This window comes from Acomys minous (genome assembly GCF_964271855.1).
Source record: "Acomys minous genome assembly, chromosome: 10".
Taxonomy (NCBI): domain Eukaryota; kingdom Metazoa; phylum Chordata; class Mammalia; order Rodentia; family Muridae; genus Acomys; species Acomys minous.
The window spans coordinates 19,475,344-19,481,795 of record NC_140491.1 but is presented as its reverse complement, the minus strand read 5'-3'; positions in this window follow the sequence as shown (position 1 = coordinate 19,481,795).

Below are 6,452 nucleotides of genomic sequence, written 5' to 3'. Positions count from 1 at the left end.
AATGGCTACCACCAGGGCCTGAGGAAACATGAAAAAGGCTTGTAGTGATTGTCCTAGGAGCAGCAGGGCCCTGCTGGCACCTTGGGTTTGAGGTGTTCCTTTTACAAATGGGACAGAGGTCAGATTTCGGTGATTTTTTCACATAGTGTGGGGACTTCCTTACAGAAAGCTAATAGATGAATGGGAAGATGTCAGTCAGTGCAGTAGTTTCTGATTACGGAAGGGCTAGACTGCCCATGGGTTGGGAAGTCACGTGGAAGGCTGGGGCGCTATACAGGAGCTCCTTAGTTAGAGCGATCTCATCTAAAGCTTACGGGACGAGAAGGGAGCCATTTGAGTGGGGGACATTTTCTATTCAGAGGCTCTCTCCAGGACAGGCTCATCTCTGCACAGGCAAGGCTGCTTTTAAAGGTCCCCAGCTTTTTTACTGCTGTCTTCCAGATCTGCAAAGGAGAACAGGGTCCTCTGCTACTCTTGCTATGACTGTCATATACAAGACATCTCCGTGGGAGGAAGGGTGCTATGATGTGAAGGTCCTTTGAAATGATGTCTGAGAATGCTCTGGTTAGCAGGGACTCTGTGCCACATGTCCATTGGATGCTCTTCGCCCCTAGACAATTTTCACCTGGATTCAAGTGGATTACATAAAGGATGTCGTTCTCTCAGAGCAAAGGCATGATCTTCTCCCTTTTTCTTCTGGAAGGGAGGCCCAACAGGTCAAGGAGGAGGTGTCATTTCTTTGGAAAACAAGGGCAATCCTGGAATGCAAGGGCTAGGCTCTAGAAACACAGATCATTGTGATTATGAAGGCAGGCTCTGGAACAAGACTTCATATGCAGGACCCAACTTTACTTCTTCCTAACTTTGTGGCTTTGGCAAATTATTTACTTCTCTCTTCTTTTTTACCCTTCATTTTTAATGTCTATGGGTGTTTTGCCTACATAGACATCTAGGCATCATTTGCATGCCTTGCCTGTGGATCTGCTGGTACTCCATCTCCAGGCAGCTGTGGGCCATAATGTGGATGCAAGGAACTAAGGCCAGGTCTTCCAGAAGAGTGGCAACTGCTTTGACCTACTGAGTTGTTTGTCCAGCCCCTCTGTTCTTCTCATTAAGAGGAAAGGAACAGAATTTAGGCAAATACAATGTATCAGAGTTTTCCTGAGTAAAGAAAGGGTTCATGAATTGGGCAGCCCCTAGATCAATGCATAGTCTGAGGGCTCTACCCACCAACATGATCAGACACTGATTATAGGCAGTAGGAAGCAATAGAGCAACCACTGGATAGGCATAGCTCAACCGTTGCCTTACTTGAACATGCCTTACGGTTTGTAGCCTCTGATTGACAGCTTGGCTTCTAAGACTGCCCTAAACATTGTTCCTTTAGTGTCTTCTGATAGGGGTGCAGCACCCACTCTCAGCAGCTATGGGTGCTGCTCATGGCCTGAATGAGGCTACACTGGTCAGCATTCTCACGGGGATGGGACAAGGGCTCACAGCCTCACCCTTGCTTGAAACACTACATGGAGTTGGAAGCTGCTGATGGAGGAGGGTCAGTTGTCTTCAGAGATCCACCTAATTGGGTGTCCATGTACAGATGACTGACACTGATCACACTCAGTAGAGAATATATATACACACACACATACATACATATATGCATATGTTATATATATATCGTATAGACAGTAGAAGAGGACATGAATTTAAGGGGAATATAGGGAGCCATGGGAAAAGGTAGATATGAGCAAAACATTTTGTACTATAGTATCATTTTTAAGAAATTAAAAGCATAAGGGGAAAATGGGAGAGAGGGAGGAATGGGAGGATACAAGGGATGGGATAACCATTGAGATGTAATATGAATAAATTAATAAAATATAAAAAAATTAAAAACATCTTTTTTCAAAAAAGGAATATATTCAAGTTAGTTTGTATTTCATTTATATTTAAGCTAGATTTCAATTCCCTTTTATTGAAAATGTTATTGATTTCAAGTCTTCCTTCCTAGTTAACTTCTTAGTTTCGAAAGCTAACTGAAACCTTGCCACTGTCACTGTGGTCACAATTGTAATAAGCTTATTTAGTCTCAGTATTGGCTTCACATTGTCAAATTAATTAGATGATTCCCTATGTCTTAAAAATATTTAGATTTATTTATTTTATCTCATGTGTATGAGTGTTTTGCTTGTGTGAGTGTATGTGCACCAACTACATGCATGCCTGGTGCCCAAGGAGGTAATAAGAGGACATTTGGATCCCCTCAGAAGTGGAGTTACAGATGGGGATGGCCACATGTGGATGGTGGGAATTGTTCTTCTACAAGAACAGCAAGTGCTGTTCACCAGTGAATCGACTCTCCAGCTCCTCTGTGCTCTGTCTCCTACATTTCTGCTATTCTAACCACAATAAGGCGACTTGGTGTACCAAGGATATTGCATTTGAGACCCTTGAGTGGATACAACCTATTGGGGAGAGTATTGGGCTAGACATTAGGAAAATGTGACGAGAAATTGAAGTACTCTCTGTAAGAGGAGTGCCTATGAGAAAAACTTACTAAACTCAAACAATTACAAGTTTAGGCAATAAAGATAGTCTATCAGTATTTTTTAACACATTTTTATTGAAAAATAAAATAAGTCATATTACATCTCATTTTCTATCCCATCCCATGCATCCTCCCATTCCTCCCTCCCTCCCACTTTCACCCCAATCCCCCTTCCCTAGTCTATCAGTATTAAAGTCCGTCTGGTTCTGGTGTTTGGGACATGATGGCAATTAAGACTCATAGTCCCTACAAAATGATCTTATTTTAAAAGTTATCTATTTTTGTAGTTGCCCTGGTAATACAGCTATAGCCCACCTAGAGAACTCCTAAAAATACAGCCCCAGACTTCTTTTTCCAAAAATACCTTCTTTTAAAAAAGATCTTGTTATTTTATGTGATGGATGTTTTGTCTGATTTTATGCCAGTATACTATATGTGTGCTTTGTGTCCATGCATGCCAAAAGAGGACATCAGATCTCCTGATACTGGAGTTACAAAAAATTATGAGCTGCCATGTGAGTTCTGGGAACTTAAGCCAGGTCATTGGGAAGAGAAGCCAGTGCCCTTAACCAGTAAGCCATTTCTCCAGCCCCCAAAGCTATTGTCTTAAGCAGTCTAGTTAGATTTAACTGAGCTATTTTATTTAGTCCTTCCCTAGACTCTGGCCAGTAAAAACAGTTGTTCAAATAAGGTGACATGTCTCAAAATGCAAGTCCAGGGAGCTCAAGTTTGATAGAGAACACACCCTGACCCCCCCACATGCTGCAAAATACCAGTGGGTTAGATGGATCCTTAAACTGTTTGTTTGCTCCTGGGCTTCCTGCAAATGTACTTCAGATCTTACTTCCGATGACAACCTGTTAAGAGGGAAACTTTAGACTAGTTAATCTGAGCAGAGTTTATTTGAATAAGGAAATGATTTACAAATTGGGTTGTTCCCTCAACCAGTTAAGATGCAAAAATTCTCAGAGTTGTGTTGATTTGCATTTTCCTGATGACTAAGGATGTTGAGTTGAACATTTATTTAAATGCTTCTCAGCTATTTGAGATTCCTCTGTTGAGAGTTCTCTGTTTAGCTCTGTGCCCTACATACCTTTTTAAAATTGGGTTATTTTGTTGGCTGGTGTTTAACTTTTTGTATTCTTTACAGATTTTTGATATTAGCCCTTTGTCAGATGTAGGATTGGTGAAGGTCTTTTCCCAGTCTGTACACTGCCTTTTCATTCTATTGACAGTGTCCTTTGCCTTACAGAAGCTTTCTGGTTTCTTGAGGTCCCATTTATTAATTTTTGATCTTAGAGCCTGGGCTGTTAGTTTTCTGTTTAGCAAGTTGTCTCCTGTGCCAGTGAGTTCAAGGCTTTTCCCCACTTTCTCTTGTAATAGATTCAGCATATCTGGTGTTATGTTGAGTTCTTTGATCCAAAAGGACCTAGAAGTGACAAGAGCTCCACAAGAAGACCAATAGAACCAACTAACCAGGACCCTGAGGGGCCTGTGGAGTCTGCAGCACCAACCAAAGACCATGCATGGACTAGACTTAGGTCCTCTACATAGATGTAGCCGATGGGCAGCTCAGGCTTCATGTTGGTCCACTAGCAAGGAGAGCAGGGCCTGTTTCTGACATGGACTCTGTTGCCTGCTTTTTGATCACTTCCTCCGATGGGACTGCCTTGCCATGCAGCAGGGAAAGGGGACAAATTCAATCCTGTTATGACTTGATGAGCTGGGGTGGGTGATTTGGAGAGCTCCCTTTTTCTGAGGAATAAGGGAGGGGGGAGAGGGAGGGGAAAGAGATCTTGGAGGAGAGGAGGAAAGGGACAATGACCTGAATGTAAAGTGAATAAATAAATAAACTGTAAATAAAGAAATAAAAAAAGATTCAAATATTATGCCAAGTGATATGGGTAGTCAGTATTGAAAGACAGAAAAAGGAAGGGCTACACAGAAATAGCCTAGTAACACTCAACATTCGCCTAATTTGGGCATGTCTGAGTAGTTAGCAGCTTGGGACTGACTAAGTTCTTGGCTGGTATGAATGTCGGAGCCTTAAGTACTTCTCATAAGTACACACTCCTTAGTTAGTTTGCACCTATTTACAGATTAAGTAAGATGACAATTCTCTATGTATATGAACTGCTTCAGACCAAACTCTACTAACATTCTTCACATTGTAAAATAGGGGATAACTGTGACATCTGCTACAGAACAGCCCTGGAAGTGTTCTATGCTGATATGTTTTCTAGTATAATATTAATATTTAGGAGCACAGCAAGGTTTGCGGAGGATTACCCACTCTAGAACTCTATAGATAACTTGGCATAAGCACACAGTTTAATAAGTGGGAATCCGTCACCAACATCAAGTTCCACTGAGGACCTGGGACTACCTTAGCCAGTCTATCTGTCTGTCTGAAGGCCATCTTTCCCATGCTCCTCTGCGTGGGGGGTGGGTGGGAGGGGTGAGGGTGGGGGTTTGGAGGGAAGGGGGCTTAGTACTGCTTCATGTTAAGGTCCTTGTTTGTGTCCCCTAACTTGCTATTAGGTGTTAACTCGCTGTGATTAGCTTTTAGGTTGGAAAACTTGACCAGTGTGCTGTGTTGAGTCCTCAGCCTGCTAGCTTTATCAATTCACTGAATGACTTCACTGGGCTTGCTTGTTCTACTTTAGAAGTACTGGATTTGAATTTTACTTGATTCTTAGTGTAACAAGGGCAGGTGAAACAATCACTTCTCAGTTTCTCTAATTGTAGAATATGAAATAGCTAGGCTCACCCTATAGATATGGTCTGAGCACATATAATTGGAGAATGCCTGGCACGTGCAGCTCGTTGACACTAACATGGATGCTCCTATTAACATCAGTGCTATCATTTTATCTTTCTCCTTGGGCTGTGCTCACTCCAGCCTGTATTTGTGAGCAGAGCACCTTCATCTGTGTCGTTTAGTGGGAGAACTCATTTCTTGCTTTGACTACAAGTTATACACTACCCACTCCTTTCTTGTTCTCCACTATTTCTTTGATGAGCAGCTGCTGAGAAAGTGGGGACAGAGAGAGAGAGAGAGAGAGAGAGAGAGAGAGAGAGAGAGAGAGAGAGAGGAGTGCTTAGCCTTCTCCTCCACCATTGTTTCAATTACAGATACAGGAAGTCCAAATGTGGCTTAGTCAGATCAACTTAGCCTGCCTTTAAAAGGCTGAGGCCAGCTTGTCACCTTTTCATTTGGAAAATCTTTGTCAGCCTATGGGACCTTTGAAAGTCACAGCCACTGAGCAAAAGGGAGGGATGAAGGAGAATGGTACCTGTAAAAACAATTTGACAGTTCAATGATTTTTTGTTCTAAAACATCCCCATGTATGTCCTTTCACCAAGTTTCAAAGCATAGGTGTCTGTGTAGGTGTATGTGTTTTCACTCCCTTGGGAGATCTGAGGGATTCCCCCACTCAAACTTGAGATGTTATTAAGCATCTTTGCAAGGGGGGGGGGCCTACTGAGAAGTGCAGAGTCTGGCCTCTAATCACCCTTCTACTATCCCGACTTGGTTCTATATTTCACCAGAACCATGGCCTTCCTCCTGTGCCTCTTCTTAGTCCTTAGTGCCTCTCTCCTGGCCACTGCACTGTTTTACGGTTCTGAAGAGGAGTTTAATGTTTATTATATAATGGTTTGCTGCGCAGTGCCTTGGGCCTTTTGGAGGAAGGTACGATATAAATCTCATAAATAAATAATAAATAAATGGTATAAGCAGGAGAAAAATTATGCATTTTAGGTGAGTTGTAAAGAACATTGCACGACCTATAAAATGTATTTGTTGAAGTAAAGAGACAGGGAGGAAAATGCAGACAATCATTCTGCACAGGAAAGTGAGGCTGGCCATCGTTTTAGGCGTAGAAAACCCACGAAAGTTTTT